At 35.1% G+C, this 11334-nt stretch overlaps 1 pseudogene; it reads left to right on the top strand.

The window, feature by feature from the left end:
• The window catches only part of LOC104467969, a 45279-nt pseudogene that overhangs the window by 6370 nt on the left and 27575 nt on the right, over positions 1 to 11334 (top strand).

Here is an 11334-nt window from a genome sequence, read left to right as displayed (position 1 = left end):
GCTTAATATTGTAATGACAATCTGCTTCTGTTTGTAGGCTTGAAGACTATTGTTGGAGCCTTAATTCAGTCTGTGAAGAAGCTCTCAGATGTAATGATTTTGACTGTGTTTTGCCTGAGTGTATTTGCACTAATAGGACTACAGCTGTTCATGGGCAATTTGAAGAATAAATGCTTGTTCTGGCCATCAGAAAATTCAACTGCTTTTGAAAAATATCTAGCTCCATACTTTAATGGTACAGTGTTTGATTGGACGGCATACATTGATAATGAAAGTAAGAAATACTGTTGTAACTTGCTAAAAATTTTTTGTATAAACAACTACACACAAAATTACTGTTTCATACTATAGGCTAAACTTAAAAATCAAATATGGTGACAGAGTAGAGATTTTTATGTATTGCACCCCAAACTCCTGCTGACATGATTGTTCTTTCTATTAACTGCACTTTAAACATATATATGGGGTTAGGCTGGTTTTAGAATCAGAGAATCATGCAGGTTGGACAGTATCTCCCCAGTTGTCTGGACCAGCTGCTGCTCAGCTGCGGGTCCAGTTAGAGCAGACTCCTCAGTGCCGTATCCAGTCAAGTTTTTAGTATCTCCAAGGACTGAGATACCGCAGCCTCTTTTTTTTTTTTTTTTTTTAATATCAATTCTGAATTTCCCACGCTCAGACTTTTGCTAGTTGCCTCTTATCCTTCCAGCGTGCAACTCTGAGAAGAGTCAGGCTCCATCTTCATTAGTCTTTTATCTAATACCTGTAGCTAGCATGAAGATCCCCCCTGACACACACACGTTAGCCTTTTCAAGACTGAACAAAAACAATTATCTTAACCTCTCCTTGTATTTTTAGGTTATAAGTACTACAGAGAAGCTCTAGATAAATATTGGAGATTTCCTAGTTAAGAGGTACTTTTATTATTAGGTAGAGAAAAGAAACCAATTGCTCTCTGTGCAATAAAGAGAGATTCTGGTAGGGAAGGAGATGGTATTCATCTGTGGGACCTATTGTTGTTGTTACTAAAGGGGCTGAAAAAGACATATTTATCCAGATATTTTTCAATAGTCTTAACCTCTATTGAATGAAGTGATAACATTCAGGCTGGTTCAAGAACACACAGATTTTTTTTCTTTTTTTTTCTTTTTATTTGTTTCATTTTAAGTGATACCACCTGTAAAGTTGTAATGCACAATGAACCATGAGATGTAGTATAACAACTTCTAATTGCCAAAAATTTGATTCGTTTTTATTTTTGTGTTTTTGTGCTGGAAGTGGATTTACAGGGTCATAGAGTCACAGAATGTTAGAGATTGGAAGGGACCTCGAAAGATCATCTAGTTCAATCCCCCTGCTGGAGCAGGAACACCTAGATCAGGTCACACAGGAACGCATCCAGGCGGGCTTTGAATGTCTCCAGAGGAGACTCCACAACCTCTCTGGGCAGCCTGGGTATTATTCAGTAATTAATTGTAGAAGTAGTGTATTTAAGTAAAAATAAATTGGTAGAGTAATGGATGCTAGCTTTCGCACTCACTGACCCAAAAGTAAAAGAAAATACAGTTTTTATAGGCTGAGTTTTGATGAGTCATATTTCCTTACCTAAAAATGGACATTAAAGTTCTGTGCTGGTTTTTGTGTTTTCAAATTTTCTTTCTATACTTCTGAACTGTTAAAGTTCTGGAAGTTCTGTGACTATATTTACATTTTCTGTGCAATTGATCATTTTAGCTAGTATATTTGCCTAAGAAGGGATGTGAAAATGGAGTGATGATAGCGCTATTTATCAGCTTTGTGGGCAATTTTGACTGATAGCTTATATGCTGTAAAACACTTGTGAATTCTCTCTTCAAATACAGTATATAGATTCTCTATTTCCATTTCTCACTAAGTAGCAATCTAAAACTAAAAGATAGAACTAAAATCTTACAGAATTTCAGTTGATTCATATGCCACAACCATTGACTTTTCTGGGAGTCTCTACAGAGTGCTAATGCAGGCAAGGCAGTTCCATCTAAGTTGTGTTTGTATTCCTCCTTTCTCATATAACCTGTTCTTAGTAATTTCTGTGTGTCAGTTGCATTATAATTTCACTGGGCTCGGTTATGGGTCCTCCTAATATTTCTTTCAGCGTATCATACACTGGTCAGCTGTGACTTAGTGTGATACCCTCTAGTAGTTTTTCTTAACAGCTGTGCATTTTTATTTATTAAGAAAAAAAGCCAGATTATCTTTTTGAAAAGGTAAGCATAGATCTTGGATCCACATGTCAAAGTATTAGCACCTGGCCTTTAGATCAGTATCTGAACATTTCGTGTTTTGGACAGCTCTAAAGATATTATGCAAGTAATAGGATTATAATTTTTCTAACTTTGTATAAGTACTGTTCTTGAATGGTAGGATTTTGGCATCACTAGATTTGGTTTAAGTGTTTGGTTTAGAATCCTCCAATCTTTGTATGTGCTTCATCCTGTGGATGGTTTCTGCCTCTTTAAATACTACAGTAGTCTTTACCCTGAGAAAACCAGAGCCGTTTGTCAGCTTGAAAGGTACACTGAGGACATTAATTGAGGATGACAGAAGACCAGCTTAGTTGGGATAGGAGTTTTTTCCAGTTCTCTGTCTCTTTTCCAGGTCTCAGTGCCTGGCTATCCTCATGGTGAAAAATTTCTTATATCCAGTCAGAACCTCTCTTGTTTCAAATTATGCCCATTGTCTGTCGTTATCCTGTCACACCAGTGAGAAGAACCTCGCTCTGTCCCCTTGAAAACTTCCTTGTAGTCTCTGGATGCTTTCTACCAGCTCCCCCCACAGCCTTCCCTTTTCCGCTCTGACCAAGGTCAGGTCCCTCAGCCGCTCCTCACAGGATGAATGCTCCAGCCCACTCATGACCTTGGTCACCCTCTGCTGAACTTGCTACACTTTATCAATGTCTCTCTTGTCTTGTGGAGGCCAAACCTGGACACAATATTCTAGGTACAGTCTAATGAGTGCTGAGCTGAGGGGGCTAGTCCCTTCCCTTGCTCTGCTAGCTGTGCTTCTGCTCGTGCAGCCCAGGAGGCTGTTGCCCTTCTTGGCTGCCAGGGCACGCTGCTGGCTCACCTTCACCTTCCTGCCTGCCAAGACCCCCAGTGCCTTTTCTGCAGTGCTGCTCCCCAGCCGGTCAGCTCCCAGCCTGTATCACTGCAAGGGACACTTCCTTCCCAGGTGCACAACTCTGCATTTGTCTTTGCTGAATGCTGTATCTCCCGACAGCCCATTCCTCCAGCCTGCCTAGGTCCCTCAGTATGAGGGGTCTGCTGTCACTCATCAACTTCTTCCTCAATTTGTTATCATCTTTCTATCTGTATTTTTTTCTTTTTTTTTTAGGACAGAATGGTTGTTAATCATTAATGACAAAATGTATTCCTTTATTTCTGAAGGCTACCACCTTACAATTAAAAGAAAAATTCTGTAAAGTTGTTTACAGTACAGCAGCTGTTATAACATTGGAACACCTTTCTTCCTTTTAAATGCTACCTTCATACTTTCAGTCACAGGATGTGCTAGTTAATGTTACTCAGACTTCAATACTGTTAGCCAGACATTGTAAGTAGTTCCATTTTAAATAAGATAGGCTTTAATTGTCTGATTACAGTCTGCCTACAGTAAGAGAAGGAGTTTTAAGCTTTGTGTTTTGTTTCTTTCGTTTATTGAACAACAGATTTTGGAAGGTTATTTAGTGTTTGCTATGACTGAAGAAGAGAATATGCAATTTATGTTGTTCTAATTATTGTTCTAGGATTTTATTTTTACATTGTGTTTTTATTTTATTCTTTAATTTTGCAACTTAAATACCAATATGGATGTACCAGTATTTGAACCCATTATTGGGAAAACATGAATAGGAAATTATGAACATTCAAACCATGATAATTTGAACATAGGTTCATCCTCACAAAAAAACCCAACAACTTCTTCTGTTCATAATCATGTTGCTTCCAATTTTTTCTTTAGGTCATTTCTACCGCATAGAAGGACAAAAGGATTATCTGCTTTGTGGCAATAGCTCAGATGCAGGGTAAGGTATACACTGAAAATGACATACTAAACATAATGTGAAGTATCTAAACAAAATGTAAAAAATATCACTTTAAAAAGCTAATTTAGCTACGTAACTTCACAATCAATAATATATAGTCATGGTTCATAGTAAGTAAACACTTGAATGAGTAAAAATGTTAAATGAGAAAATACTTAGCTGTAAATTTCTTTTCAAAACTCTTATGTAACTAGAAAATTCAATTTCAGCAGGTACATACTACATTATCAATGACTTAAGAATATACTTGTTTGTCATGGTTTTCATGCCATTTCTTGTCTCTAGAATAGGGACTTACAACCAACTTTTGGGAAGACGTCTTCAGGATTCTTCTGTCTATGGACTGCATGCATGGCACTGTCTTGACAATTCTTTGTAACAAAGTCACATAATTCTGTATTCTAATGATATATCAGTTCCTCCCTTGGTTTTGGTTGGTTATATCTTTAAAACAGATATATCTTTTTTTTTTTTTTTGTAAACATTTAGTGTATGAACGAAAGTAACTATCGGTTAATTTTATATTTGTGTGTAAATATGCATCTAATATACATGCACATATATGAAAATAAATCTTTATAGTGTCTCTCTATGGAGGCTTTGGAGGAAAGAACCTCTTCTGCCCTTCAAGAATGGAACCATAACTGAAACAGTGTGCCTACAGTTGATATAATGATTGGATCAGCTACTATCAAAACTGATATGTACAGTTTCAGGAGATAAAAGTATCAGTATGATGGTTATTTACTGTTGAGGAATTGGTAGAATTTGTTAATTTGATTTGACTAATTCACAAACCTGAAGAAATGCCAACCCTGCTGACAGACAAAATTCACCATAAAATATGTATACTGACTTTCTTTTCTTTGCATGGAATCTCTGTGTTAAGTAAATGTATTGCTTCCATTGAAGAGGTATCAGCAGAGGCAATACCGAACTGTTGGGAATAGGTTTCATTTTGTGTATAACGGTGAAAGAAGGTTGGAAGAAAGTTATTCTGTTCTTTGTTTTGTGGTTTTTTTTTGTTTGTTTGTTGTTTTTTTTATTTCCCATTTACTTGATTGCTCTTTTCTGGCTTTTTTAAAGAACATCTTTTTAATTTCCTTACTAATTTTTAAAATGTTGTAAGCCACAATAGCAGCCCCCTTCACAGATTAGATCTAATGAACCTTCATTAGAAACTCAAGGTACAATAATTTAAAACCAATTTATTGTTACATGATTTTTTTTATATATGCATTGCCTTACTTTTTTTCTTTATTTTTCCTATTTTTTTTTTTTTTCTCCTAGTAAATGTCCAGAAGAGTTTATCTGCGTGAAAGCTGGTAGAAACCCCAACTATGGATATACTAGCTTTGACACATTCGGTTGGGCTTTCTTGTCACTGTTTCGTCTGATGACACAGGACTACTGGGAAAATCTTTATCAGCTGGTGCGTGTATGGTAAAAATCGTGGTTAGTGTCTTCCTGGCCCCAAAGCAAAGATGGAAAGGCTGTTCATATTTATATTACATGCCATTGCTATTGTTAGCAATTGAAAATCATCCGTATTTATGAAAAGAAGGAAGTTCAGTTGCAGAATTAAGCAGACATGAGGATACTACAGAATCTCACATGACTTCTGAAGAAGCATGAGTGGTTTTTTAGCCTTCATGTGATTTTTACAGTGTATATTTCATTTTGTGCCTCATTGTAAGATCTTATTTTGAAAAACTTTGTGTTTAAATTGTAAATATATTCTGTGACAGCAAAATCTGAATCTTAATTTCTGTACTTTGAATAATATTTTTGGTAACTAAGAATGCGAGTCTTGATATAAGTTACTTTTCTTACCATAGCTTTTCCTTATATGGGGTGTGAAAATCTGTTAATTATAATAAATATTATCGTTTAATTATTTAATCAATCATGCCATCTTTTATTCCTTGGGGTAATTCAAGGGAAAAGCATGCCGATACATGGCAAGCATAGTAAGCATCCAACCTGTGATGTGTGATTTACGTTAATTACTCTGATCCCACATCTTCAAGATTATTGAGCATTAAGAGGTTTGTCTCAAAGGAGTATCATCCTTAAACGTGTTTTTTCACATACATGAATGCTTCCTTTATTTTTATTACTTTGTAATTTAGAAAGCTTGTATGATCTTATTACAGAAGGAAGAACAACTCAGTAATAGTTTTGCACTTTTTAAATTCAGTAAATGCTATGAACTGTAGAACTGATGCGTGTCTTCACCAGTTGGATCATTTTTCTTCTTCTCCTATAGACGCTACGAGCTGTTGGCAAAACATATATGATATTTTTTGTTCTGGTAATTTTTCTGGGTTCCTTCTATTTGATTAACTTGATTTTGGCTGTGGTTGCCATGGCCTATGAAGAGCAAAATCAAGCAACTTTGGTTGAAGCAGAACAGAGGGAGGCAGACTTGCAGCAGATGCTCGAACAGCTGAGGAAGCAGCAAGAAGAAGCTCAGGTATTTTCTAACAAGAAGTTGAGATTTAATATATTCCTTTACATGTTATTCATTCAATTAAATTAACATATTAAAACAGCCATTCTGTTATATACCTCACAAGTACTTTAGTCTGCTTTTTAAAATTTATAATGTCTAAAGTGTTAAGTTTCTGAACTGAAAACAAAAATCCAAATCAGAATAATCATTTTTAAATAAATATTTCTTATCTAGGGGTAGTATCTATTAACCTGTCATGATGAATTTTCCAAATTCTCAGCTTAGAAATAATTGCAGTACTTGTGAAATACTTGTCAAGCTTTGATTAGAGTTCAAAATATTTTTATCCATAAATTTCTGACTAATTTTTGCTGCTTGTGTTATCACCAGTGAATCAAAGCCTGGAAGTTGTACCCCAAAGTTTTTGCCTTCAAGCAGCTTAAGCAAGCTGTTACAATAACAATTAAAATCAGTTTGCTAAGTTAATACAGTCTGAGCTATGACTCTGCTTAGCTCTTTTGTTTGCAGTTGCATTCACTCTAATTAATAGATTTATAAAAGTTGAAGTATTTTCTAATGAACTTTGTGGCAGAATGCTGTACACAATGCGGGCTGACTCCATGATATAGATGCAAATTAGAACTCCGAACAGCAACTTTCATAACTGAGCTTTTATTTTAATTCATATTATGGAGTTCTGTTTGAAGTTTTGCAAAAATCCATCTAGGCTTTTGTCACACGTCTAGAAGTAATTTGATATAAATCTTAGGAACAAGGAGTATAGCTTTCTTTAAAAAATAGTGTGTTTTGTAAAGCATCACATTAAATAATTGCTATGGCAGGCAATAGCAGCAGCGGTGGCAGAAATGACTGAGTACAGTGGTGAAAGTGGGACTGGTGGACCCTCAGATAGTTCTTCAGAAGCATCCAAGCTTAGCTCAAAAAGTGCCAAAGAAAGGAGAAATAGGAGGAAGAAAAGAAGACAGAGGGAGCTCTCTGGAGAAGAGGATGACATGAAGGATGAAAAGCTTCCAAAATCTGAATCAGATGGCAGTATCAGAAAGAAAGGTTTCCGTTTTTCTTTCGATGGGAACAGACTTGCTTATGGGAAGCCATTCACATCACCCCACCAGGTACTGTGAATAGTGCAATTGTAATTTTGGGGGTTTGTGAGTTAACTGTAATATGCAGCAAACTTCACTGCAACTTTTAAAATACAACCAAGGAAAAATAATGTTGCATTATTTTAAATACTGTCTCTACACTCTAGAAAATGATAGCAACAGTATCTAAAAAGTGTTTTGATCTCTCTCATTTTATTGTTTAGGAGCTAGTGGGTCTTAACATGCATAGCAGCATTGCATTTTCCTAGTTAATTTGAAATGGAAGTCCCTTTTTAATTCATAAAAGGAAATTTAATTATAATGTATCAATGTAGAAGACTAAGGGTATTCATATCTTTTAACATAACGTATGATCTACATGGATCATTAGAACTTCTAATAGGCTTGATTTTTCTGTTTACTACAGAGATGGAAACTACTGTGGCCTCATGCATGTTCATTTTTTTCTCTCCAATAATTGTTTTAAGTGTACTGTAAATTTGCCCATTCAGATGACTCTCATCTCTAATGCATGTTTCTGAAATCTGTCTAAGTCACTATATTAAAAATAACAGTGACAGATTCCTGGGGAATAGAAATTATTATTTTTTAAAATACATAGACATGCATTTTGTGTATTTAAAATCTTCAGCCAGTTGTTTTGTTTATGTTTCCTTTGCAGTCTTTACTGAGTGTTCATGGCTCCCTGTTTTCTCCCAGACGTAGTAGCAGAACAAGTCTTTTCAGTTTTAGAGAATATGGAAGAAAGATAGAATCTGAAAATGACTTTGCTGATGATGAGCACAGCACGTTTGAAGATAATGGGAGCAGGAGAGGTTCTCTCTTTTTGCCACGCAGACATGGTGAACGGCGCAGTAGTAACATTAGTCAGGCCAGTAGATCATCAAGAAGGCTGGCAATGTTTCCAGTGAATGGGAAGATGCACAGCACTGTGGATTGCAATGGGGTGGTTTCCCTAGTGGATGGACCACCAAGTCTCTTGTCGCCTACTGGACAGCTTCTTCCAGAGGTGATAGTAGATAAACCGACAACTGATGACAATGTAAGAAATTTTTAAATTACTCCAGGTTTCATGACCTTTATTTACTGCACCAGGCGATGTTTTAATGGAATGAATTGCTTTCAAAACAGTTGAGAAGTTGAGTGCTTTTGCATATCTTACTGTAATTAAATAGGTTTACAGTGATTCACTCAAAAGTGAGAAGCTGAAGCATGAAAATGAAAGAACAAAGTAGTACATTTTTACAAACCTACTGAGCAAGGATATGCATGCACCTACATAGTGAATCAAATTAGTAATGTTCCTTTGTTAGATTTGTTTTAGAACCCAAAATAGGGCGCTCAGCTTTCTAAGCATGCTGCATATTATTATGTTGTTTTGATTTGGTTTTTTTTTATGGTTTCAGCCTTCCTTTATATGTATTTCCTAATGCTCTATCAGTAATCTGCTGGTTCTGCTTTTTTCCCCCTGCCTCTATTTTTGGTATTGTGCAAATGTAGCATAGCCTTCAAGTTTATGTTTACATTTTAGAAGTTCTGAAAGTTTTTTTTTCTCCTGGGTGGATCTCAGAGATGATCTGAGTTTCTCACAGCCTAGGATCAGGGTATAATTAAAAAAAAAAAAAAAAAAGTACATGCAAGTTCATCCAGTTCATCGGAATTTTTTTGATTCCAGTGCTGCAGCAGTCTTGGTTAGTTTCCTTGGCTATGGCCTCCTTCAAACTGTCTGTGTGTCTAATGTGGAATTAACAGTAGTCAACTATAATGCAATGGTAATCTGGAAACTAGATATCAAAATCTTCAGTATTTTATAAATATTAACAGTATTCATAAGTGTAATATGAAAATAGCCATTCACTCTTCTTTTATATGATTAATGGAAAAAAATCTGATATAACAGCACTTAAATAAAAAACTTTGTATGTTATGAATTCGGCAAAACTGAAGAGTCTTTCTGATACCTGTTTTGCAGTATTTCTGAAGTTGAAGTTAATTTACACCCTTTTTTTCACAGAGCACTACTACAGAAATAGAAATAAAAAAGAGACGTACAAGTTCGTATCAAATACCAATGGAGTTGCTGGAGGATCCCATGGAAAGAGCCATGAGTATAGCCGGCATTATCACAAATACTATGGAAGGTGTGTTGTAACTGCAGCTGCGTGAACTGTTTTGACATAGTCTTAGACTTGTTTGAAGGTATTATACCACAGTGCAAATTCAGAAGACAAAAGTATGTAACCATTGCAAGTACATAAACTGAATACTAGAACAAAAGTGCGTGTACATAGTGAAAAAAGAAATGAAGGAACCTGATAAGCAGGCTAGACTAAGAAACACATTCTAATTAAAATAGATAAGATATATGTGTTTCATACTAGTTATTCGTGTTTAGCAATACAGGTATTGGAAGAAATGCCTTGGGATAAATTTTCTACTAACTATACTATAAAAAATGTTACAGGAAATTAAAGGCCAGGCCTTAGTTAATAAGGAGAAGGAAATTTGCAGTAGGATTATTGAAAAATAATTGTAGAAATTATTGAAAAAACCTGAATAGTTTTCAATAACCTATTCATGGTGAAATTAACCTTATTTTCCCTGCAAATAAATAATTAGACATTTGAGAGGACTGTGAAGTTGGAAGTTTTACTGAGGAAACTATCCATAAATGCAAGCATAAAGAGTTTTCCTTTTAAAACAAGATTGTACAATATTAAAAATAGACAACTTTTTCAATTATTAGCTCAAAATTGTTGAGGTTTTTTAGTCTCCTAAAACCTTTTCAGTCAGCAATAATAAGTTAAGTTCCTGAAAATCTCAGAAGGTTCCTCCAGACATTCTTAGTGGTTCCAGAAATAAAGATTAAAACCTGAAAAGGCAGATAAACAAAAATTTATCTTCACTTTCTCTGATACTTGTTCATTATACGTTTCTTTTTTTTCCCCAGAACTTGAAGAATCCAGGCAAAAATGTCCACCTTGCTGGTATAAGTTTGCCCACACTTTCTTAATTTGGAATTGTTGGGAGCCCTGGTTAAAAGTAAAGAAATTAGTTGAATTTATTGTAATGGATCCACTTGTTGATCTGGCTATCACAGTTTGCATAATTTTAAACACACTGTTTATGGCCATGGAACATTATCCAATGACTGCCCATTTCAGTAATGTACTTAAAGTAGGAAATCAGGTAAGTCCATCAAACCACATAATTTGATGCAGTTGGAACCTGGTTTATCTTTGAAATAGAATTACTTTTATTATTTGTATTATCATTCTGTCAAATTAGTGTTAAAACTTTAATTGTACTAAAAATTGTCTAAAAATGCCATTTGAGATATGTTGTATTTAAGAGTTAGATTTCTATATTAAAATTTCTGCAAATAGTTTTCAACAACCAGTATTTGAATCACATGAAACCAAAAAATAAATCTGAATTGTTTTTGTTTAGTATTAAAAAAAAAAAAAGGTAGGAGCCAAATTAGATCCTTTCTGCTCTAAGTATCATTGATAACATGACAAGAGTTGGATGTTGTTTTGGATTCTTATTTTGCACTGTTATTTTTTGTGTTTCCGTGAAGAATGTTGTTTTGATTGGTCTGTAACAATTTGGAAGGCAAAGAATGTGTGACTTGTTCCAAGAGTGTCTGTTGATACAGTTGGGTTTCTTTCCCT

The sequence above is a fragment of the Pterocles gutturalis genome, unplaced genomic scaffold, assembly GCF_000699245.1.
Source record: "Pterocles gutturalis isolate BGI_N339 unplaced genomic scaffold, ASM69924v1 scaffold4874, whole genome shotgun sequence".
Taxonomy (NCBI): domain Eukaryota; kingdom Metazoa; phylum Chordata; class Aves; order Pterocliformes; family Pteroclidae; genus Pterocles; species Pterocles gutturalis.
This window is presented reverse-complemented; position numbering and strand designations above follow the sequence as displayed.